We start from the raw sequence: 26,047 nt of genomic DNA, 5'->3' as shown, positions 1-26,047 counted from the left end.
AAATGAACTCCTGAAGCAAGACTGAGAATCTGAATTCCAGATGATGTCACTCTCTGCTTCCCTACAGCTTTAGAAACTCTCTGATGCTGGACTGTTCTTTAGTAATCTGCATCTAGTAAATGAGAAGGATATCCCCTGGAGGAAAAGAATGCTTAGCTGAGTTAATCAACTCAGCTTCTCCTGCACTGAATTGCAAGGCCAGCTTCAAAATCCCCCAAATAAAAAGATCAAGTACACTCTAGGGTCTGGATCTACCATGCATTTGGTCAAGGCTCTCTTCTGTGCCTCCCTTTCAGACTCGACCATTAATGGTAAGAAAAATGCAAGCGCATTGTGACATCACGCCAAACACCCACCAGTCAAATTGCATTTACATTCCACGTGATTTGTCAAAAGTGATACCAGAGAGCAGGGGCCAGGAACTTCTTACATCTTCAGGAATGTCATGGCTCTTTAGCCCAAAACTTTACGGAACTAAAAAAGACTTACCTTGAAACTCAATAAATTTGAAAGTTCTTTGTTGTTGTTGTTTGATTTGAAACTCAATAAATTTGAAAGGTTTTTTTTAAATCTGCTTTTACTAGATTTTTCTTTATTGTAAACTAAATAACATTCTTTGGTCGAAAAACAGATCTTAAATATATAATTTGGTTGGCTTGCTTGCTCTGTCTTTCATATTAGCCAAAACAGGACCTTTGGATGAAATATTTAACTGGTCTCATTTTTTTTTGTTCAAGGTTAACATTATAAGTCCAACTTTAAACAACAGGCAAAATTTCACTTAAATAAAATAATAGTAATCTGTTCTATATTAGAGAAATTCTTACATCAAAGTTCTACATTGGGAAAAATGCATTCAGAGGGATAATCAGATGCAATGAAGGGGCCATGTTGTAGAATGCGGAACACAGAGTGCAAAGTGGGCTTGATAGGCCACATTTATCACCAATGTGGGAGGGATGAGTATGGCCACAGTGGCCAGTGTGTGAGCATCCATTACAGAGGAGAATGTGTTAAAACTCAGATGGTCTAAATCAGTTGATTACTAGGTATGATGCTGGATTTATGAGCTGTCAAATGTATAAGAAACTATATTTTCTCCATCAGTAGCATCCGCATTACACTGACATTCTGTGACCTGATTTTATTTTTATTATCCAGCCACCAGTCTCAAATTCTTGCTACTCTTTCCCTGCATTTTGGGGTGTGTTAAAAGTTATTTATAAGAAAAATCACATATTAAGTATATAACAATGAATTTTGATGTAGCATACTGGTACCCATGCGTCTTTCCTTTTGGTCGTCTTTCCCTCAGAGGGAACTACTGCTGTGATTCACTTTCACAAGCAAAGTTTACCTATTCTTACACTGTATAGCTCTCTTAGTCCACTCTTGCGTCTCTTTGGAAAACATATAGGTGACCTTATGAATAACAGAAATTTATTGCCCACAGTTCTGAAGTCTGTGAAATTCAAGATAAAGGTGTCTATAGATTGAGTTTGTGCTGATGACTTGCTATTCCTTATAGATAATGTGTTCTTTTATCTTTATGATATATCTTTATCATTTATCACGCTTTTTGTCCTAAACATACATGTGTGGTATTAATAGACCGCATCAACTTTCTTATTCATAGTGTCTATATGCCATATCCCTTTCCATAATTTTTAAAAACTTACCTATACCTTTGATGCTACATGTCATGTAAACAGCATGAAAGTTGCTGTAACTTTTTAGTTATTCCACGAGTCAGAACTTCGACAATAGCTTTTAATGTAATTATTGACACTGTGTATTTATATTTGCTATCATATTTAATTTGATATTCCCAAGCTTTTCTGTATTCCTGCCTCTGTTGCTGTCTTTTTTGGATATACAAATTTTGGTGCCCCCTTGTAACCAGACTAAGAGTTCTTACCTTATATTTTTATATTCATTTTAGATATTATTTATGCACATCAATGCATGCATTGTCATAACCTTTGGAATTCATGACACGCTACTTCACAATAGGCACAAGAATTTTGAACCTTTATCGCTCTCCTAGCCTTTCTTACCCTTTGCTAAGGTTTTTGTTAGTTTTCCATTTCCTTATATACAGCACAATACATGGCTGGCTTTTGTCAGTACAAATCAGTTATCTGTCAGAGAAATGAAGTGAAACCTTTTCATTTCCTTTATTTTTAACCACTTCTGGTATTCTTCAATTTGTTTCTTCCTTCAGATTTGGGATTCAGGCTTGTGTCGTTTCTCTTTCTCTTACACAGCATCCTTCAGCATTTCATAGTGTTAATGAATGGCATCAAATCTTGGCCGACACTCATTTAAAAGAGACTTAGTTCATTTTCATTCACAAAACGTGATCCAATTGGGTGCAAAATATGACTTGTTGTTCATTAAAGACTTTAAAAATATCAACACATGTTCTTCAGTTTTGGTTTGGTGGCTTAAAACAACAGAGAGTTATTGCTGTAGACTATTAGTTTAAGATGTAGCACAGTTGTTTATGCTGTGGAATATTTGTCTAATGATGCAAAGATTCTTTTATATGGCATTTATTTAACTCTGTAAAATTTTGTTAGTTTGCCTGTCTAAAACACCTTATTGGTCTAATAAAGAGCTAAATATTAGTCTAATTAAGAGGCCAATAGCCAGGCAGGAGAAAGTATAGGAAGGGCTGGCAGACAGAGAGAATAAATAGAAGGAGGAATCTGGAGAAGAACATCAAGGAGCAAGAGGAGGAGGAGGAAGACACTGGTGGCCAGTCACCTAGCCACCTAGCCACACAGTCACACAGTCACACAGCCACACAGCCTGACATGGAGTAAGAAGTAAAGAAAAAATATACATAAATAGAAAAAGGTAAAACTCCAGAAGCAAAAGGTAGATGAACTAAGTTAAGAAAAGTTGGCTAGAAAAAAGCCAGGCTAAAGCCAAACATTCGTAAGAAAAAATAAATCTCCATATGTGTGTATTTATTTGGGAGCTTCGTGGCAGGCCCCCAAAGAGCTAAAAGAGTAAAAATGAACTAAGTTATTATTGCACAGAATTCATGGAGCAGACACAGTATGGGTAATTTGTTGCTTCTTTTTGCGAATCACAAGACTTGAATCAAGGCACTTGCAGGGCAGGGGGTCTTTACAGAGATCTGTTCTATTTCCTTACCAAATTTGCTGGCAAAATTCAGTCTTTCCTAGTTGTAGGATGAAGGTCAAAGTCACCATTTCCTTGCTGTGCAGTCAGGACAACTCTAGAGACATTATATCTTTAGCTTGTGGCCATGTCTTTTTTTCGAATCCACCAATGGTAGTTCATGTCCACTATAATGGTTAATTTTATGTTACCCGACACATGATAGAGTTATTTAGCAAGAGGGAGCCTCAACTGAGAATATTATCCCACTAGTTTTACCTGTGGGAAAGTCTGTGGTGCATTTTTTTTATTGGTGATAGATAGAAAATGTCAGCTCATTGTGTGGTGGTACTACCCTTGGGCTAGTGACCCTGGGTCTTATAAGAAATCAGGCTGGCTCCTGATTTGGACCTTGAGATTTCAGTTCGGTGCTCCAATGTGGGTCTCTGTCTCTGTCTCCGAAGGAGAGAGAGCATGAGCAAGGAACTCAGGACCGCAAGGGGTGCACCCACACACTGAGACAATGGGGATGTTCTACTGGGAACTCACCAAGGCCAGCTGGCCTGGGTCTGAAAAAGCATGGGATAAAACCGGACTCTCTGAACATAGCGGACAATGAGGACTAATGAGAACTCAAGAACAATGGCAATGGGTTTCTGATCCTACTGCATGCACTGGCTTTGTGGGAGCCTAGGCAGTTTGGATGCTCACCTTACTAGACCTGGATGGAGGTGGGGGTTCCTTGGACCTCCCACAGGACAAGGAACCCTGATTGCTTTTCGGGCTGGGGGGAGACTTAATTGGGGGAGGGGGAGGGAAATGGGAGGCGGTGGCAGGGAAGAGACAGAAATCTTTAATAAATAAATAAGTTTTTAAAAATAAAAAGAAATCAGGCTGGCGAAGCTAGGGGGAGCAAGCCAGTAAGCAGCACCAATCCATGGCTTCTGCTTCAGTTTTAATCCTGACTTACCTTAGTGATGGAGTGTGACTGGGAGTTATGAGTTGATATGAAGTTGTAAAGTTAAGGAGATGTGTATTAAACAAAATTTTAGCTGTGGAGGTACTCACAGACTACTGAGCATACTGCATCTTTTTCAAGTTAGGTTGCTTGTATCAGGATACTTCCAACAGTACAGCTTAAAGCCAGGTATTGATATCAAGAACATTGTCCACAGGAAACATGCCCTATAGAAGGGATGTAAAAATCTCTAGGCATATTTTCAAATCTCATTTGTCCTTCAGAGATCTGACATGAACTTCAGGGGAAGGTGCTGTTCTTCTCCTTCCTGGTCAAGATTTAGTGGTTCAGCTACACTGAGGATCCTAAGGCAGGTTGTGAAATATTCCATAAGCTCTTCTAAATTAATGCTTTGTAAATTGCAGTGTATATGCCTTCAAGGGTTTTCCAGGTTGCTTCCCAGCTTTTGATTGAGTAGTTCTGTCCCCCAAATTTTCATTTTTAACAAGTTCCTAGTATATGCTGAAATGGGTAAGGACACACTTCATTATTCTAAACATTTGGGAATGGTAAAAGAAAATAGCTGTGCCCATCCATAAAGCATATTTCTGGGTCATTGTCTAAAATGCATTGTTAGGTATGGATCAACTTTGGTATGGTGATATTGAAGAACATATTGTGAATTCACCAATACAAATTAGCATAGAATAAAAAGTTAACATTTCCCAAGTCACTTACTACATGCTTTGCATCTTGAGAGGTACTTTATATTGATAATCACTTCCAAATTTCACAATTTCATCAGGTTTTAATTGTACAGAGAAAGAAATAAAATTCACTGGGACTAAAATGTATCCCCTGCACAGTGGCAGAACCTGTGTCTATGATGGATCTATTCTCAATTTCAGAAGCTGGGGGAATTCTATTCTTCAGACTTTGGAAATGAAAGAAATCTGCCTTGTTTCTATTCTTGTTTAAGGTATTGTACCTATACAACTTGTTTAATTATGTAATGTAAAATTTTAGTCCTTGAATGCTATTTAGGGTAATAGAGAAATATATGTTAATAGTCCCCCATAACTATCAAACTTATAGTCATGTTAGATATGTTTTTAAAATCGCACACAGATATAGTTTCATTGTTAATAAAGATTTGACTGGCCAATTACTAGGCAGGAAGAGGTTGTATGGGAGAGCCAAACTGGGAGAATGCTGGGAAGAAAAAGAGGCAGAGTTGTCAACCAGAAACAGAGGAAGCAGGAGATGAATGTGCCATGCTGAACAAAATGTACTACAATATGGTGAAGTATAGAAAAGAAAGACAGGTTAAGATTTAAGAGCTAGTTAGCAACAAGCCTAAGCTATCAGTTGAGTATTTATAATTAATAATAAGTTTCTGCGTGGTTATTTGGGGAGCTGGCTGGTGGGACAGAGTTGACTGGCATTACAGAGAACTCTGCCTATATTTGCCCCTAGTAAGTTCATCTTCTAACAAAAGAAATTGATAAGTCCCAGAGATTTCAATGGTTACATATAACCTTTTTGTGGATTTGTTACTCCTAAAGAGAAAAACTCATCTATCCTGACACTGGTGGTACAAAGTAAAGCTTCCAGAAACCAGGCTGGGTATTCAAGCCAGTTTAATAAAGGTGTGTTTGTGATAGGGGTAAAGATAGTAACTTTTAACAAGCTTCAGATGAACTCTGGTTGGAAATACGAAATACTTGGTAGGCATAAAAAATGAAGATCATAGGCTTTGCTAGAATCAAAATTTCCAATCATTTGACGAATGATGGAGGAAGGTCATTGGTTAATTAAATAAAGAAACTGCTTGCCCTGATAGGTTAGAACATAGGTGGGTGGAGTAAACAGAATAGAATGCTGGGAGGAAGAGGAAGTAAGCTCAGAGATGCCATGCTCCCCTCTCCCGGGCAGACGCGTACAATGAAGCAAGTCGCCAGGTCAGACATGCTGAATCTTTCCCGGTAAGACCGGTGCTACACAGTTTATTAGAAATGGGTTGATCGGGATATCAGAATTAGCCAGTAAGGGCTAGAGCTAATGGGGCAAGCAGTGTTTAAAGGAATACAGTGTCCGTGTAATTATTTCAGGGCATAAGCTAGCAGGTGGCCGGGGTGCTGGGGAAGCAGCCCCGCCGCTCCTACTACTACAGAATGGCACCCAGACGTGTGGACAACTGAATCCACTAAAAGCCTGAGAAATCTTGGGAAAGAGTAAAGCATGTTTTCTTGGTAGCAACAATTTCTTGGGTCTACTCTGTTTGCTAGAGGCAAGCAAGCACTCTCATCTAAGAGAGGCTTCCTGACTCAGCTTTAGCTGCAAAACCCTGCAGCTCATTAAGAGGTCCTGCCATGAAACACTTAAACAGTGTTGATGAAAAGCTGAATGCATGCTTTTCGGTTTTCAGCCATAGCAGGAAAAAAAGCTGCGCCATTTAAAAATGCTGGCTTTCTGGGCTGTCTTGCCAGGGCAAACTCTGACTCTTTTATGCAGGTGGTTCGTGCGGTGTGCAAGCACAGGCTGCTGAAGCTCGCTTGCTGGCAGGGACCTTGAAATGCCATAGAGTTGTGGCAGTAAACATGGCTACAGCCAGTACCTCAGCCATGAGGCTGGAAAGCTAAGAAATGGGCTGAATCTAGCTGCCAAAGCCACGGCTTTAATCCCACCCATATTGCTCAGTAATTTAAAGGCTCGTGTGGTCAGAAAAAGAGAGATATACAGTAAAGAGAGATTCAAAGACAAAGAAAATTTCTAAATGGTTTACTGTGTGTTATAAATATATGCAGGCTAAAAGTTGAAGTTCTTAAAGTAAAAAAAAAAGGAAGAGAGTTGTTGGGTGTGGTAGTACACACCTTTAATCCCAACATTTGGGAGGCAGAGGGAGATTGACCTCTGTGACTTCTAGTTGTGGTAGCACAAGCCTTTAATCCCAATGCCTGGGAGGCAGAGACAGGCTGATCTCTAAGAGTTCAAGGACAGCCTGCTCTACAGAGTTATTCTAGGTTAAAGATAAAGAGAACCTGTCTCAAAAAGCAAAAACTAAAAATAAACAAAATAGAGGTTAAAATAAAACGCACAAAGATGGAAAATACACAGAGAATTTTGATACTGTATGCTTTTATGCTCTCTTTGAATTGTTTGAATGCTGAGAAAAGAACAACATCTGCTAAAAGATATTTGTTTATAAATGCTGCTGAACTAATCCAACATAGATATTTTGAAAATGCCATGACTTTGAAATTTGGATCTAAGGACATGATGCTTTGGAAAGGAGTTTCTTATTTTGTTTTCACAGAGGGTGAGAGTCTGTGGATTGTTTCTATTCCAATATGTTATGATGGACCATGCCCTCCTGAAGGGTTGGTGTGAACACCTTCAGAAAATTGCTTCGCTCAACTGCCAACTGAGATGAAACTAGCACACAGGTTATACCCTGAAATACCTGATTAACAGCGCCCCCATACAGCAGGAAGCAGTTTGGAGAGAAATTACTGCGCCCATATTCCCAAATATTGTTTATAAATGTTCTTTTACATTTAAAGGGGGATATGATATATATATATATATATATATATATATATATATGAATAATTTACATTGATATGGATTTTGCTTTAGTGATTTAAATTTAAGGTTAATTTTGTTATATGTATATGTGTTTCTGATCTTGATTAAAGTATTGTGATTGTGTAGTTCATTTAAAAATGTAATGTATATTTAGGAAATATAGGTTGTTAATGGATAATCATCAATAATAGTCAAGCTTGTAGTCATGTTAGTTAGATTTTCTAGATATATAGAGATATATTTCAGTTAGATCGGCATTCTTCATATCTTTCAAAGACTACAGAATATGCTATTTAATGTTTTAATAACTTAGGACTTTTCATGACAATGAGACATGTCTGCTCCTGGCAGCACCAGTCTACTTCAAGAGGATGATGGGCATCGAAGAGGCTCCTTATGGAGTTGGATAGCCATTTGGGCAAGAAACTGCTCTTGTCTGGACTATTGCATAAACTGGACACAGAGAACCTGCAGAGAGAGGACTACTGAACTTGCCTAAAAATGAGATGATCTTTTGGGGTTCCTGATTCATGAAGGAGTCTGCGAGACATTCTGCAGGACACAGCAGATAGTGACTGAACTGCCTTTGAAATTTCCTGCTTCATGGAAACGTCTCTGGATACTATGGGCCTGTAGGCCAAAGATGGATGCCCCAACGGTACAAAGGAACTTTGGGTGACTGTTCATGCAGCAAAATGTCTCTGTCATTTCTAGAGTTTTGAAAGTTGCTTATTTCTTGTTTACTTAGGTAATATTATATCCTTCTGGAGTCTTTGATGCAGTTGAAGAATAGATAGTTAAGTTGTTTTCCTTTGTTATGATAAAGATAAAATAGATGTAAATATTGTAATTTTTACTTGATAACTGTTTTGTTATATGTAATTTTGCTATGTTAAAGTTAAAGCCTTCCTTTTTTGTTTAAACAGAAAAAAGGGAAATGAAAAAAAGGGAAATGATGGAGGAACGTCATTGGTTAATTGATGGAGGAAGGTCATTGGCTAATAAAGGAACTGCCTTGGCCCATGTTATTGGTTAGGACATAGGTAGGTGGAGTAAACAGAACAGAATGCCGGGAGGAAGAGGAAGTGAGGTCAGACTCGACAGCTCTCCTCTCGGGAGCAGACACCTCAGAGAGAGACGCCATGCCCCGCTCCCGGGCAGACACACGCGATGAAGCTCCGACATAGAATCTTCCCGGTAAGACCGGTGCTATACAGATGATAAGAAATGGGCTAGTCCAGGTGTGAGAGTTAGCCTAGAAGAGGCCAGGTAGAAATGAGCCAAGCAGTGATTAAAAGAATACAGTGTCCGTGTAATTATTTCGGGGCATAAGCTAGCCGGGCAGGCGGCTGGGGTGTTGGGGATGCAGCTCCGCTGCGCCCATATTACTACAGTTAATTAAATAAATAAACTGCTTGCCCTGATAGGTTAGAACATAGGTGGGTGGAGTAAACAGAATAGAATGCTGGGAGGAAGAGGAAGTGAGCTCAGAGATGCCATGCTCCCCTCTCCCGGGCAGACGCATGCAATGAAGCAAGCCGCCAGGTCAGATATGCTGAATCTTTCCCGGTAAGACTGGTGCTACACAGTTTATTAGAAATGGGTTGATCGGGATATCAGAATTAGCCAGTAAGGGCTAGAGCTAATGGGGCAAGCAGTGTTTAAAAGAATACAGTGTCTGTGTAATTATTTCAGGGCATAAGCTAGCAGGTGGCCGGGGTGCTGGGGAAGCAGCCCTGAAGCTCCTACTACTACAGACCAAGATATCAGTACATTTAAAAAGATATCAGGGTGATTCTCACAGGCACACAGAAGCTAGAGTTTCTGCTTTAAATGGTCATTGGAGTTGGTTGTTAGGAATGATAACCATGTAACTTACCAGAGTGAGTTGATGCCTTTCTTAATTCTGCCCGAGAGTAGAATCATCTGAACACTTCTTTAAAAGTTAACGTGCACGGGCTCTGCCTAGAACACCCTCTTCAGTCATTCAAGAAATTCTAGCATGTTTGGTGAACTTTGCCCAAGAGTTGCCCAGAAGCAAGGACAATAGCTTTGTCTGAAACTTTGGCAAGAATACAGAGTCTCACTCTCATCCTAGACCTGTTGAGTCTGGGATGTAGCTTAGCAGCCTGTGCTTTTGGAAGCCCCTTGTGATTCTGTTACATAGTGGGGAACCGATGCTTTAACGACCACGGGCAAAGCTAGGAGGCAATCTTTACGGTGCAGAGGTGTTTGTTGCTGTTTGTTAAGTTAAATTTGCACAAAATAAGAAACTTTATTCTGTCTTCAGAATCAGTGTAGGCAGTATGAGTAAGTATCCCCTAGCATTTGGAAGAGTGAGTGCGCATGATTTGGTGGATGATGGACAGAAATGGTATATTATACAAAAATGTCATTAAAAACACTCTTTCTGCTAGAGGTGAAGTCATTAGAATGAACTCCATAAAAGCAATCCATCATCTCTATCGTAGGTTGTATGTGGTACATTTTCAAGAAACTGCAAGACAGTAGGAGAGGAAGGGGGCAGACAGGAGTCAACAGGTTTGAACCCTGTTTGCAAACCAAGGGAGAAAAAACTGGCTCCCGGCTGACACATTACTGCACTTTGCACAGAAGCCTGTGTGACTCCGGCAATATTTAAAGTACCCAGTGGGGACATCTTGGCATAGCATTTGCTGTTCTCCATCTGGATGCCTCTGGCAAAGTCATGTGCGCACTCCAGGCTTCTGACAGGCAAGAGGAAATTGGGTTCAAGTCCAAGGCCAGTGTGCAAGGCCACTCCTTTACAACCATTTCCTATAATACTTTCTCTCACTCTGTCTCCCCTTCACTTCTTACATTGCTCTGGCCCTTTTGTACCCACACAACAGAAGAGATCAATACAGCTTGAGGAGGTTTGCTCGAACAAATACCACGATGAATGCTGCTTTTTTTTTTAATGCAGCATGCAGATTTAGTCCACATGAAGTTATGGTCAAGGCTGCTGTATAGAGAATGCATGGGTCCTCACTTGCAGCTGGGCCTTACAAATTCAAATTCTCAAGCTTGACCTTTGAGCTCCTTCAGATGGGTTTGAATACCTGCTTCATCTTTACCTTGTTTTATTTACGTTTAGTGATTGCCCTCGGGTATACACATATCTATCCTCTCCTAGGATGGGCATTTCACGGCGTCTAGAGCATCAGCTACTGTCTCATGCGCCACAGCCAGAATATCATGTCAAGTTTTTAGCTTGCATGTGATGCTCTGTGTGTTCCGGTGTTCTGTCTTATCCCTCGAGAGTACTGTGCTTACTTGCCCACTTGGCAGATGCTTTTCCAGTTTTTTGATCAGAGGCGTAGACTGCTTTGGGCAGAGGATGCTCTTTGATATGGCTCTATAAGCTGTATATATATTTATTACACATGCTCTCATTTCAAACTCCCTCCACCAGCTTGAGAGAGTCCCCAGCACTTGTTTAACACCTTTAAGGCTTGCTGGTTTGTGCTCCAGAAACACTTGATGGCCTCTGAAGGATCCCAGTATTGGGTTCTAGGATTCTATTAGGATCCACACTCTGTTAGAGAGAAACACCAAGAGTGGAGATCTAGACTCAACAAACAATGGGCCGAGTTGGCTACACAATTTCCAACTGCTGTACTTGTTGACTCTGGTACACTGATGCTCTGCCTTGATGATCTATCCACTGATCTGACTAGTTAATTCTACCTTGCAAAGGAGTAGAGAATAATATATCTAGGTCATTTTGGAGCATTATACTTAAAAACAATTTAATTTTTAATGAGGTATATTATGTTTGTGCCTGTGAGTGTGTATATGCACATGAATACAGTGTCCAGAAAGAACAGAGGAGGCATCAGATCCCTTCAAGCTGGGATCACAGGCCCTTGTAAACTGCCTGACCTGGTGCTTGGGTCCTCTGCAAGAGCAGTGTGTGCTCTTAACCATTGAGTCATTCTACCATGATACAATATATTATCTTAGAAGGAAAGAAACATTTTCTCAAACCATCTTCTAAAAAGAAGATCCACTTGTTTCATCTTACAGAAAAGTCACTTGGAATTAATATGAATATGAATTATGGGATATTCATAAGGTCTGTCCCAGTAACCGAGATAGAACATTTTTGGTTTAAACTGTTCATTAGAGAAAATTAGAGATTTATTATCTTTTAATTATATTAGTGTAACTAAAGACTCGGTCTCCAAAGAAAGATTCAAATCCCGTGTCAACTAGTTTTTCTGATAGTAGCTTCAGTGTGCTCAGAAGCAGTTTGTTCTTCTCCTACAGATACCCAATCTGTCTTTAACATTCTAAAAATGGAGTCCTCTTTGAGAAAATCTTCAGTTCCAGGAGCATTAGGAGAAAAATGTTGACCTAAAACAAAGGGAGGATTATTGATCCACCTATCAGTTGAAGTTTTGCTATTTTAATGTCATATAATAAGCAAGCCTGGGTGTATTATGCAGGAAATAAAATAAACAGTCTCGCTGTTCAGGAGTTCATGGGGTTTTCCTTTCCATTTTTTTCCCTTTTGATAGCCCTTTTTCAGGGCCCACGGGGGTAGGAGTCACACTCTGGACCTGCTCTTCCCACCATCACTTCAAAGCACCCCAGGTTCATATTGCTTTACAAACACAGAGAGATCCACATGAGAACGAGGCCCAACCATTCAGCAATAGGAGAGAAAAAAGAAATGTCTAAAAGCCACTGTTTTACAACAGTGACAGACACACAGAGAGGACATTTGGGCGGTAAAATAAAAATATTCAACTTTATATATAAATAGACCCTGAAGGATTTATGTGTCCCACAGGCCAAGGCTAAATGCATTTTATTGGTGCAGGGCAATGTAACTGTCTCAGCCAGTGGAGTGCTGTGGAAAGAGAGCTGTCACCTCCCGCGAGCTCCACCTGAGAAACCCTCCTGAGGCAGGAGGAGCAGAAATCTGTGGGAGGAAAGGAAGACAGCTTAGCAGGGGGCAGGAGGGGACAGCAGGAGAGTCCAAGCCCAGGTCAGAATTACAAATGGACTCTGCGATTATTAAGTGGTAACAATGTCGCTGCTAAATCCATTAATGGCCATAAACATGTCACCCCTCTCCTCATTGGACGGGGTTGTCCTGCATTCTCTGCTGCAGCCCTGCCCTCTGCTGCCGAGCCAGCTGTTCCACATGCTAGGCATGTCTGCCTGGCTGGCTCTCCACCCCCACCCTAATCATTCTCATCTCCCCTTGGGTCACTTGGTTCTCTTGGCTAGGTGTTTCGGTACCTCTAGAGAGGTACTGACCTTCACTCTGCTGACCTTCGACACTGGCTGGGAAGCCCAGAGAACATTGGGGCTGAACGGGTTGAAGCAACACTGCATGAGTTACGGGAGGAATGGCCGTGGCCTCTCATTCACCATGGGGCAACCCGGGTCGAGAAAAGCATGAGAGGGCAGGAGAGGGGAGAGGGAAAAACCTTGGTTGTACTCTGGCTGGTTGAGGTAGCAAGGCCTGCAAGGCTGCCCCCTGGGAAGTATGGCTCCATTTGTAAACGGAGACTGCTCATTTATTTACGGCCAACCAGACTGGAATAGTCACACAGAAACTATATTAATTACAACACTGTTTGACTGATGTTTAAGGCATTTTTCTAGCTAGCTCTTACATCTTAAATCAACCCATTTCTATCAGTCTATGTGATGGCATGAGGATGTGGCCTACCAGTAGGCATCTTTCTCCTTTGGCAGTTACATGGCATCTCACTGACTCTGCCTATTCTCTCTATATATCGCTGTTCAGATTTCTCACCTAGCTTTATTCTGTCTTGCCATAGGCCAAAAGCAGCTTCTTTATTAGCCAATGGTAATAAAAGATATTCACTGCATACAGACGGGAATCCCACCTCAAGGAGGAAAGAGTTTGAAAAGTCATTGCTAGGCTAAAAAATGAGGTGGGAAACTTGGCAACTCTTTTTTAAAAAGTTACCACATTCTCAGTTTTTACTTTGGTCCCTGTACCTTCTTAATGGTTTCCTGATAGCATTAAATGTCAAACCTGGAATTCAGTATCTATTTCATTATTTTCCTTTAATGAGTGCCTACTGACTACCCAGACAATACAAGATGCTTTCTGCCTACTCCCTTTTAACCATTGAAGATAGTTGATAAATACAAAAGATGAATGTGTGGACTTCCAGTTATCTCATCTCTGGTATTAAAAATGTCATCACCAGTGCAGAGGGCAGATGGGGAGGGAAAGGGAGATGAGTGGGATCTGAATGCATAAAGTGAAATCCACAGAGAATCAATAAACGTAAAATTAAAAATAAATGTCATGTGTTGTAGAGTACTTCCCACTTTCTCTTCTATCACGTTCGGTGTGTTCGGACTGATATTGAGGTCTTTAATCCATTTGGACTTGAGTTTTGTGCATGGTGATAGATATGGATCTATTTTCATTCTTCTACAGATTGACATCCAGTTTTTCCAGCACAGTTTGTTGAAGATGCTCTTTTTTTCCATTGTATACTTTTAGCTCCTTTATTGAAAATCAGGTGTTCATAGGTTTGTGGGTTAAAGTCAGGGTCTTCTATTCGATTCCATTGGTCGACTTCTCTGTTTTTATGCCAATACCAAGCTGTTTTCAATACTGTAGCTCTGTAATAGAGTTTGAAGTCAGGGATGGTAATGCCTCCAGACGATCCTTGATTGTATAAGATTGTTTTTGGCTATCCTGGGTTTTTTGTTTTTCCATATAAAGTTGATTATTGTCTTCTCCAGATCTGTGAAGAATTTTGATGGGATTTTGATGGGGATTGCATTGAATCTATAGATTGCTTTTGGTAGAATTGCCAACACCAATGATAGCCTTTGCTGGAGAGGTTGTGGAGGAAGGGGTTCCCTCATCCATTGCTGGTGGGAATGCAAACTTGTGCAACCACTTTGGAAAGCAGTGTGGTGGTTTCTCAGGAAATTCAGGATCAACCTACCCCTGGACCCAGCATCATCTTGGAATATACTCAAGAGATGCCCTATCATACAACAAAAGTATATGCTCAACTATGTTCATAGCAGCATTGTTTGTAATAGCCAGAACCTGGAAACAACCTAGATGCCCTTCAATGGAAGAATGGATAAAGAAAGTATGGAATATATACATATTAGAGTACTACTCAGCAGTAAAAAACAATGACTTCTTGAATTTTGCATGCAAATGGATGGAAATAGAAAGCCCTATCCTGAGTGAGGTAAGCCAGATCCAAAAAGAGGAACATGGAATGTACTCACTCATATTTGGTTTCTAGCCATAAATAAAGGACATTGAGCCCATAATTTGTGATCCTAGAGAAGCTAAATAAGAAGGTAAACCCAAAGACAAACATATAGTCATCCTCCTGAATATTAACCTTCATCAGGCGATGAAATGAGACAGAGACAGAGTCCCACACTGGAGCACCGGACTGAAATCCCAAGGTCCAAATCAGGAACAGAAGGAGAGAGAGCACGAGCAAGGAACTCAGGACCACGAGGGGGTGCACCCACACACTGAGACAATGGGGATGTTCTTTCGGGAACTCACTAAGGCCAGCTGGCCCGGGTCTGAAAAAGCATGGGGTAAAACCGGACTCTCTGAACATAGCGGACAATGAGGACTGCTGAGAAGTCAAGAACAATGGCACTGGGTTTTGATCCTACTGCACATACTGGTTTTGTGGGAGCCAAGCTGTTTGGATGTTCACCTTACTAGACCTGGAAGGAGGTGGGATGTCCTTGGAATTCCCACAGGGCAGGGAACCCGGTCTGCTCTTCAGGCTGATGAGAGAGGGGAGTTGATTGGGGGAGGGGGAGTGATATGAGAGGTGGTGGTGGGGAAGAGACAGAAATCTTTAATAAATAAGTAAATTAATTAATTAAAAAAAAGAACTTCTAAACGGGGAAAAAAATAAATGTCATTATCAATTGTACTTTCCTGGAATCCTCTAGAATGTCTTCAGTCAGATGTCTAATCACTTTCACCCTATCTCCTTAGCATATATAGCACACAATTCAACTATACTAATAAGAATCGAAATATAAAATTCCTTGGTAACATTTTAAAGCTATACATAAATCGGCTTGTGTCCATGAACATTTTCTCATGATAGAAGCCTCAGAAGGCCGGGATTTAAAGAATACCTATAAATCTAAGGCATCATTCACTCTTAGTAGAAGAAGTGATACAAGGTGTTAAAAACAATCTGAGAAAGTGGTTATTAGGGTATTTTATATACAGCTAATCCTTATCAGCCCCTCCCCCCAAAGCAACGCCTTCTAAATCATATTAAAATAAAGTAGCTGAGAGTTATAGACAACCTATGATATTCCTAGCACTCTGACATCAGAGTGGTGTGAGCCAGATTGTGACAACTTGCATAAGATCCTCAGAAGTCCTAGCCGGAGACGATCCTAGCATAGAGGATTTCCAGCTTCATGGCAGAATCAAGACCTGAACATAAAGAACAAAGAGGCATATATTTCATTTTCACACAGCTAAACAGGAAAAGCATAGAGTGAAAGTCCCTAAGGAATATAGTCTATTTTTGTCATTAAGAGGGACAAGTTCTGTAGACAGCTGGACCTTGATGTCATGGTTTGCGTAGAGTGGAGAGTGTGTTCTTGTCTCGGATGTCATGGCAACTGAATTATGTCATATATGAGAAGGCTGAACTGTGGCCACAGAGCTGCCCAGTGAGGTGGGTTCACTCTCCTGCCCCCAAGCTCTATGACACACTATGGCTTAGAAAATTACTTTAGTGACTCAGGAAGGAGTGGCCATGCAGCAGACCTACAGACAATGTCTAATGAAGTGGAATCTCAAAGGCTACTCCAAAGTGGTTCAGCTTGAATTTTAATGATAAATAATAGAATTATTCTACACTTTTCTCTGAAATATAATCTGAGGGTTTGATAATGATTCTGAAGTTTGGGAGACTTGCCAATAACACATCATATGGATTATTAAAGCAGAATTAATTTAAATAAAAAGTCATAAAAATAATGTATGTACAGTGCTTAAAAAAATGCCCAAAGTAATAAATAACAGGGAAACAAAGACAACAGACTCTAGGCCTGTTTCTTCCGCCACAACCTCACCTTATAAGGGAAACATATTTCCTCTTATTTTCTAAGAATTTTCTTTCAATAGTTGTATTATCACTGTAATTTCCTGCATAATCAAATTCAAATAATGAATCTAGTGGTTTACTAAATAAATATTTTAGATGTTTACATTTGTGCCTCCTCATAATTTTTAAACTGTAATTCATTATCCCACCATGTATTGTTTTTACAGATTTTAACATCTGTAAACTTGGTACATATTTTTTGCTTGTTGGTTGATCAGTATTTCGTTTTGCTTTATGTTATTTTGTCTTTGGGTGTTTTCAGGCAGTCTCACCCTATAAACCTGGCTGGCTTTGATCTTTTACTCTTCCTGCTCCCGCCTCCCAAAGTGATTGGGTTACAGGTGTGCACCACCACTTCAAGTTTTGATAAGCATTTGTCGTGAGTGTTTTATGTTTTTACAAAGATGCTTTACCAATCCACTTGGCAGAACAATAGCACTGGTATTTCCCCTAGGGCCTAGGACACCATCTAGCCACATGTCCTGTCCCTACAGTATTTAAATGACTTTAAATCCTTATGACTATTGCCACACCATAGGCCCAAATCAGAGACCCTTCTCCTTGCCCTAGATGGCAATTAACACAAAGACCCCCCCCCCCCTTACTGGTCAAGATGCAGAGAATAGAGGGTTAAGGAGAGTAGAGTTCTAAATAGGACATTCATCTAGCATCCATCTTCCCACAGCTTAGCCATCTTTGTAGAAGAGGAGTTAGGAAGGCAAGAAGAGCCTGAGGTTGCTAATGTCAAGGGAAAAGTGTTCTCCAGACACAACAGAACAAATTCATGTACAAATTCATAGTGATTGTGACAACATGCACCTCTTTTAGCCAGAAAAAAATCCTAGCATAGAGGTGGGAAGGGAGGTACTAAATCCCAGCATTAACTGAGACATTAATGGCATTATTTGATAGATGCTGGGAGACTTAGTTTACTTTATTGGTGTGGTGCCTGGTAAGTGGACCACATACCAGGGCAAGCCTCACTCCCAAGAATAGCTGGAAATTAAAATAAAGTTAATTTTTACCACTGTTTAAAATAATGACTATCTTACAGCAACAGTTGATTTGAAAAGTTGAAAAGTTAAAGTTGATGAGAAGTTTTCGCTAAATCCATTTCAATATTTCATTATTGTGACTACATAATACATCTATTCACTAATAGCTTCCTTATAAACCATTTTTACTTACATATTTGAAAATCTGGTCCTGTCTCCTAGTCAGTCAGGTTACCACTAACAGAACTAATTCTGGTGCTTAAGTCTCTATAACATTTCAGTGTGACTTTTCAGCATGAACCTGTTCCCATGCACAGGTCTCCAATTCTGGTGACTCTCTGATTCTTACTGTTCTGGCTCTGGGTCCCTGGTCCTATTTTGTAGCTTCTAGCACTCTAGCACACTCGGGATTTTCTCACATGCAGGGTTTGTCCATCACCTACTCTTGGTAGTTTTGGCTTTGTACCATTTTCAGTGCATCGAGAACGGCAGGCACACACCGCCAAGTGCCCATCCTCTGACTTGTCTTTCTGTAGAACAACTATGACTTTATGGAGAAGCAATCCAGGTGTCAGTGCTCTGTCCCTGAGCTCACTCATCTCATCCAGCATAAGGGACGTCTCAAGTTTTGTTCAAAACATCAATGAAGACAATGCCTTTGTTCAGTGTGATAGTTAGCTTGTGGTGCTGTGACTGACCATGTGGCATAAACAACCTAAGAGAGAAAGGGCTTGTTCTGGCTCACGGTTCGGCTGGTTGGCTCCACTGTTTTGGATCTGAGACAAGACAGGATATCATGGTAGAGTGATGCGTGGTAGAGGCTACTTACTTCATGGTGTTCAGGAAAAAGAAACACGAGAAGAAATGTGACTTAGCAGAAGAGGCAGCTACTTCTGGGGTCTGGGACTAGTGTTGACTGATGATTACGGAGCTCAGAAAATTATACCAAGTCTTCTTCACTGCTTTATTAAATGAGAATATGGAGAGTTTTTCTCTTTATAGGGTGGTTTTGCAGAACACATGATTAATTATACCTATGTATAGTAAGTAGCTAACAAACACACACATACACATATCTCTCTGTATTTCTTTGAGGCCAGTTATTATGCCTCTGAGTCGAAATTCAATGTCTTATGTCCCATGCTTCCTGCTATTAGATTCAGAACAGCACCCCATCTACAGGTCCTTTTTTTGGTGAAGGACCTATTTGTCAATTGACTTGTTTTCTAATATCTTGTTCAATCGAGAAGGAAGAGTTCACTTGCCTATACTTCTTTATTTTATAGAGCACCAAACTTTGGTATTCTACAAAGTCTTTTCTTGCCTGGAATTGCCTTTCTCGGCGTTCTTGTTTTGATGGCAATTCTCAGGCTTTACCTCTCCTGCTAGTTCACCTCTTCGTCCCAGTTGTTAATTCTCACTTCACCCTACTGGGAATCCATCCCAGTGTACAGAGTTCCTTGCTGGCTAGAGCAGACTTTAAATGAGAAACAATGGGTTAGCTGAATGGAGACTAATTCAAACCTGCAGGTCTTTTTTTATGATGCTACTTTATCATCCTCTGCTAAGGAAAAAGGTAAAATAGGAAGTGGGCTTGAATGATAAATACTGCCAATAAAACAATAGCACCAAGTCCCCTGCTCCAAAAGGATACCAAATGATCCCCGAAAGACTTCTGCTGAGGTTCAAGGAGTTCTCCCTTCTGAAATACTAGGTACAGTATTTTTTAACAGGGTAAATAGAACCCACGAGATAGTAAGTCATTTAAACACTTCTCTCCCCTTCCCTTCAGTTAAGAGGAGCCAACTTAATATATTTTTCTTCCAATGGAGCCCAGGGAACAGTATTCACTACTGGGGGCCTATAAAAGGTATTTAGGCATCTAACCAACAGTGAAAGATAGATGGCAGGTTTCTCAGCCATCACAGGTTCATCTGAAGGATGCATATTAAACCCCTGCCCTTTTCAGAGCCTTTTGACACACATCACTTTTGAATGTGACCCCTTTAATTTTCATATGGCAACTTATAGCTCATGATGCCTGGGGGCCAGTTATAAGTAGTTCATGTCTGAGATTACACATCTGATATTTATAAAAATACAAAAACTTCAGGCAGGAAATGACAAATCTTTGGTAAGCTATTTTCAGGTCTTAAAAAAAAAGAAAGAAAAAGAAAAAGCCGGTGATGAACTAACCACGAAGATTAAAATGATGCTGCCTTGCTACATATTGAAACCAGTCCCTTCTAACAAAAACGCCAGAAGCCATTATCTCCACAATTTAATACCATGCAGTCAGTCCCCGTCGATCCCCAGCACCCCGCAGCCCTCCACAGCACCGTGCAGGACAGGACGTGAGATAATAGGAGCTGACTTTAATTAGACTCTGGGTTTGCTGGAAAACCTCTGCTTTCTAAGCCCAGCTTCACCTAGTTTCCAATGAGTTGCAGTTGGAAAACATGACCTCAGGTGATAACATTTCCTTCACTTTTATGTATCTCTTTTATTGCATCCGAGGAGCCTGGTGGAGAGGACAGTGGTGGCCGGTGGCAGTTGTGGTGTGTTTTCTTTTAAAAAGTACTCAGCATCAGCATTTGCCAGAAGGCATTGCTTAAGGCCCTGCAAGACAAAGTCCCCAGTGCAGGTATAGATTTTGGATCATATTCACCACCAGTAAAAAGAAGAGAAACAAAACAAGGGTGGGCAATGGTTTCCTCACCAAGGATGGCCTACTGGGAAATATTCAATCTTGGTCCTACAAACTTCCGGATCAACCATTCCAGCAATGCATGTTAAGTTGGTAAAATGCATGACTAAGAATCATAGTTAATTAAACTAGTAGCTTTTTGAAATATTCTCCTTTCAGAAACGAGGAAATGACTAAGCGGATAAACATGCGTTGCACAAACATGGGGCCTGGGGTTCAGATTCCCAGAACCATGGGGAAGCTTAATTTGAAGATTTCAAATATATAGCAAAGCTGAAGGGATACAATGTGGTCTTACAGTTTTTCTTTCCTTGTAAGGAAATGTTTAAAAACCAGAGGTTTTAAACATTCTACTGACAAGTCAAGGTAGACTCAACAAACACAGGATTTTTAACCTGGGATCTATGCATGTGTTTCGACCATGAACCTAAACCCTCAAACTGTGTTCATGCTGTTGTGTACAGACATGCACCAGGGACAAAGGAAATCCACACAATTTCACATAGGATGAAGACCAAAATGTGATTAAGAACAAATTGCAGGTGAAAGGCTCCATGAATGAATTCTGCTTTAATGCCATCCATCCATCCATCCATCCATCCATCCATCCACCCATCCATCCATCCTGTCCAGCAGTTCTGCGGCTCCTGCAGTGTGACCCCTCAAAGATCTACTGACATATGCCTTCTTGCCATGAGGGTATCATGCCTTTGGGAAGGCAAAGCTCTGTATAAGCATGGGATAGTACCGCATAGAAGATGACACTTTGAAAACACGTTAGCAAAACTTGATTGAGATAGTATCTCGGTATATACATAGTGAAGAGGAATGAGTGAGAGGCAGAGGAAGAGTGCCAGATGCTATGATTTAAGCTCCTGCTTGGATTGATAAGAGGAAGGGAAGAATAGCGCAGAAGAAAGGGGCAAGGGAGGAGGGTAAAGGCAAAGAGAATACAGGGTCTGCCTGATGCAGGCAAAGGAGCACAAGCTCCTATTGCCGCCTGTGTGGATCTCATAAAAGAAAGGCTTATTTAGCTTTCTCCTGCCATTAGTCTTTCATTGAGTCACATCATGTGACTTCATTTTGCAAAGATTTGTACCATGAAAAACTCTGGAATGTGTGAGGAGAAGGCAAAGTGCACAGCCTGTACCCCAAACTCTGAATCCCGCTGGACTGACTAGGGGAAATTTTAGCGTGTTACCACCTTCTCTCTTCGCAAGAAGTCTATGTTAGCTCCGTCCTTCCAATGTCACTACCACTACAACATGAGGCAGAAGCTTCATGACATTATACACAAATTTGGAAGCAGGTGACCCAGGTAGGCAGATGATTCAGGCAAAGGCATCCAAACCATCCAAAGGTGGACACAGTCCTACTGCTTCCCAGATTTGGCTACCAGAGCCTGGGTAGGATTCTGGCTCCCCTTGCCCTCCGTGGTTGAGCATCACTGCTGGTATTTTTAGCACAGGGAACAAGAGAATACAACAAGCACGTGCAGGGAAAACCATTCGGTGGAGAATTTCCCTTTCCTTCTGTTTCCAATCTGAGAGGAAACCTGAAAAATCCCAGTTTATAAACACCCCCCTGGCAAGGCACCTACTCCGGCAATAAGCTGGATTCCGTTTGAACTGTAAGGAAACCACACCATGTGAACCTGGGATTCAGATGACTTTGGCATGGAATTTCAGGTTGGCAGTTTCAGGCATTTTGCTCATTTTGGCTCATTTATCCTTAGTAATGCCTCTGTGTTTTATAATGAAAAATTCAGCACGAGAACCCTCTATGTAAGCCTGTGCAGCTGGATGGCAACTTCGATTCCCGATTTTGAGTCTGGTAACTGATTTTTCCTGTTAGCTTCAAGGAAATATTTTTCTCCATTATTTTAAGTTTAGTCTACTTTAATATGACTATTACAATATGTCACCCCTCCTCCAAACCACCCTCCAACCTATTATTAACCAATCAGAAGCACCATATTCCTTATTAAGCACTTGAAAATCCTTTAGTTGTGTAATCTTTATAAATAATGCATGTAGTATCTACAACCAGAACCCATACTTTGGGCAGAAGGTAATATATCTTGATAATAACTAGTCAAAGAGAAGTATATTTTCTCTTCATCTATGCACCCCTGCCCTTATCATAATCCCACAAAGAAGAAGTAAGATCAAGTGGTATTCGAAGTTCTTAGTATCTAGTATCTTATTTTCCACACGGTTCTTTCTTTTCTTACTCTGGCACAACCTCAGAAGAATCATGAACTCAGCACAGTTTCTCTCCTGAGCCCTAGAGCCATTTCTGTGCATCTTTAGATATTTTCCTGGTTGCCCAATGGAGCCTCCCGATATCAAGTGACTCACTGTACTGCACTGGGAATCTCCTAAGACGAAGACTCCCCTGGCAATTCAATTGAGTTTTCAGGATAGCCAGTCTTCATATTTTTAACTACACACATCTGCTCTGGAGTTAACACTAGTGTAATGTTTTCTAGATTTGAATCCATCTCACTACTACGTGTGAGCCAAATCTAGCATCCAGCACGCTTTTGTTTTTCAATGAAGTTTTCTTTGGAATGTAGGCACATCCCACTTGCTTGCATATTGTCCGTGGCTACTTTCATATTACAACAGCAGAGTTCAGTTACAGGACAAAAACAGCTAAAATAACTTTCTGGCATTTTACAGAAAACCTGTTGACTCTGGTCCAGCTGATCACCATCTCCCCATCCCCTTTCGGGTTATCCAATCCTAGTCACTTGACAACTATAGCTGATCTAAATTCAATGATGTGGCCATTCTCTTAACACAGGGGCACCACCTGCCTCGTCTTAACTCAGATATGTAATTCCTATGGTAGAATCTAAGCAGCCTCAAAGGTTTATGTAATGATACATTTAGAATAATCTGTTTAACTTTTGAACATGAAATTCTATAAATTACTGCTGAGAACGCCACCTGATCCTACTCTCTAAACACATCCATCTCCATACAGAGTAAGATGATGTAGGCTAATTAGTTACTCTTTCATCTCTTTGTAGACTACTAAATATGGAATTTTGATTCTGAGGTTAGAAAAAAAAACCTGGATTCTATTCCAGGCTCTGTAATTTTCTGTCTATGTACCCTTGGAACCCATGTAATAACCTCTTTGGGGTTCAATTTTCTCATTCATCAAGAAAGTGTCTTTTATTTAGCTTTTTATCACCAATCATTTAATATAGTAACTTAAGGGGAAAGTTTATCTTGGCTCACAATTATAGAGGTTCCAAATCATGATGGATCATCATACAATTTTTTTAGCCCTTCTGATGAAGATGCTAGATTGCCATGGTAGCAAGATGTGTGTTGTGGCCAGCTTCTTACCTCATGCAGGAAAAGAAGGGGGTAGGGGCTGGGCTTACATCTCATAATCCCCTGTAAAATCACACACCTATTCACCAGAGGACACCCTGTTTGACTCATGGAACTCTAGGGCCCCATAACATTCCAGTCTATAGCAGCAGCTTCACAAGCAGCTGAACCATACCTTCTCTGAAAGAGGCCAGGCGGTGGTGGTGCACGCCTTTAATCCCAGCACTCAGGAGGCAGAGGCAGGCGGATCTCTGTGAGTTTGAGGCCAGCCTGGTCTACAAGAGCTAGTTCCAGGACAGGAACCAAAAGCTACAGAGAAACCCTGTCTCGAAACACACACACACACACACACACACACACACACACACACACACACACAAAAACCTTCTCTGAAACACTTGGTGCCATAGTAAGAATGAAAGAGGTCACTCTCTACATGAAATTGCAAGAATTACTTAGCATTTCTTTGCATGGCTTCTAAAATATATAAACGCATTTTCTTTGATAGGTTATGTGTAAATTTGATGTCCGGAAACATAAATCTCTATTCAACACATTTTATTTCCTTTGCAGTTTATTTTGTTCTGTTTGTTTGGGTATCACATGCCTGATGCAGCATGAGGACAGTCACTTTATTGGATGAATGAATACATGAAACAGTATGGATTTTTATCTTTACTGCAAACCTCTGAGATGTCTTGTTCTAGTGACATGTTTCTATTAAAACTTTATTTTCACTTAAAAAAGGAGCTCAGGTGCTCGCTTCGGCAGCACATATACTAAAATTGGAACGATACAGAGAAGATTAGCATGGCCCCTGCGCAAGAAGAAAAAAGAAAGGAGCTCAGCTGCATTCCAAAGATGTCCTTGTAGAGGATATAATGCATGAAAGTTGAGAAGCTCAGATGTGCTACCTTGAAAGTATAATGAAGAATAACAGGTCTGCAGCCAGCGGACAAACAGAAGCAGGTGCAGGCACATCGCCCCCTCTGGAATTTCTCAGGATGGTTTGCTGGGCTTGGCCTTTTCTAGATAACCTCTTTGGCTTTTCCCAAGCAGTGAACTGGGAATTGTCCCCTCTGACAGTCTTAATCTTTAGTTTACGTGTTCTCAGTACCTTGTTGTCACCAGTGTGCCTTAGAGCCAGCTTCCAATATTGTTGGTGGAGTATTAACATAAAGTTTCATTCCTGCCTCAGCCCAGGCCAGGTCCCATACCTCTAGGCTACTGATAAGTATCTATGGCTTCACCCTGCAAAACTCAGCTCCAGGATGTTACCCACAGACCCTGACACTAGGTACCCTCAGATCTAAATTCCAGGTAAGCCTCACAGACTCATGTGGGCAAACAACATAAAATTCATGTTTCCTCTGTAGGTGTTCTTTGGGAAAGACAAATTACAGAAGAATTTTGATAAACTCTGTAATATATGCAAAATTTATCTGAGCACAGATAATCTGTCAAGCAAATTAAAAGTTGCTTTCTATTATCTTCCCCTCCCAAAAAGTCATGTTGCTTATCATAAAGTGGCTTTTGCTCTTTTTTAAAAACCAGATAGCTGAAAGTGAATGAAGAGAAAAAGACATTCAAACCAAATGACAACTCAAAGGTTTGAACAAGAGTGGCAAAGGTACCTACATGTTGGAGGAGGGAGAGAGTCACTTGTTGGTTCCCAGCTGCTCAGCCCCAAAATAATCACACAAAAACTGTATTAATTAAATCACTGCTTGGCCCATTAGTTCTAGCTTCTTGTTGGCAAACTCATATTAATTTCACCCACTTCTATATCTGTGTATCGTCACATGACAGTGGCTTATTGGCTAAAGTTCCCAGCATCTGTCTCTGGTGGCTCCTTGGCTCCTCTCTGACTCTGTCTTCTTTCTCCCAGCATTCAGCCTAGCTTTCCCTACCTACCTAAGTTCTGCCTTGCTATAGGTCTAAAGCAATTTCTTTATTCATTAACAGTAATCGCAGCACACAGAGGGGACTCTCACATCACGTACATAACATAAAAGAAATTATATCTCAAGTAAAAATGAACCACAAGAAAAGTAAAAGGTCATTAAATAAGGAAACACTTTTTAAAGAGTATGTAATCATCATACCTATATAGCTACCTAATTCTGAAAAACCTTACACATAAAACAAATATTTACAGATCTTAAGAG

General features: G+C 40.6%; 1 pseudogene; it reads left to right on the top strand.

The window, feature by feature from the left end:
• Positions 1-24,634: 24,634 nt before the first annotated feature.
• Positions 24,635-24,734, top strand: LOC142834558 (U6 spliceosomal RNA; annotated as a pseudogene).
• The last annotated feature ends 1,313 nt before the right edge of the window (positions 24,735-26,047 follow it).

The sequence above is a fragment of the Microtus pennsylvanicus genome, chromosome 13 (assembly GCF_037038515.1).
Source record: "Microtus pennsylvanicus isolate mMicPen1 chromosome 13, mMicPen1.hap1, whole genome shotgun sequence".
NCBI classification, from domain to species: domain Eukaryota; kingdom Metazoa; phylum Chordata; class Mammalia; order Rodentia; family Cricetidae; genus Microtus; species Microtus pennsylvanicus.
Note: the sequence above shows the minus strand (reverse complement) of the source record. Positions and strands in the feature narration are given on the sequence as shown.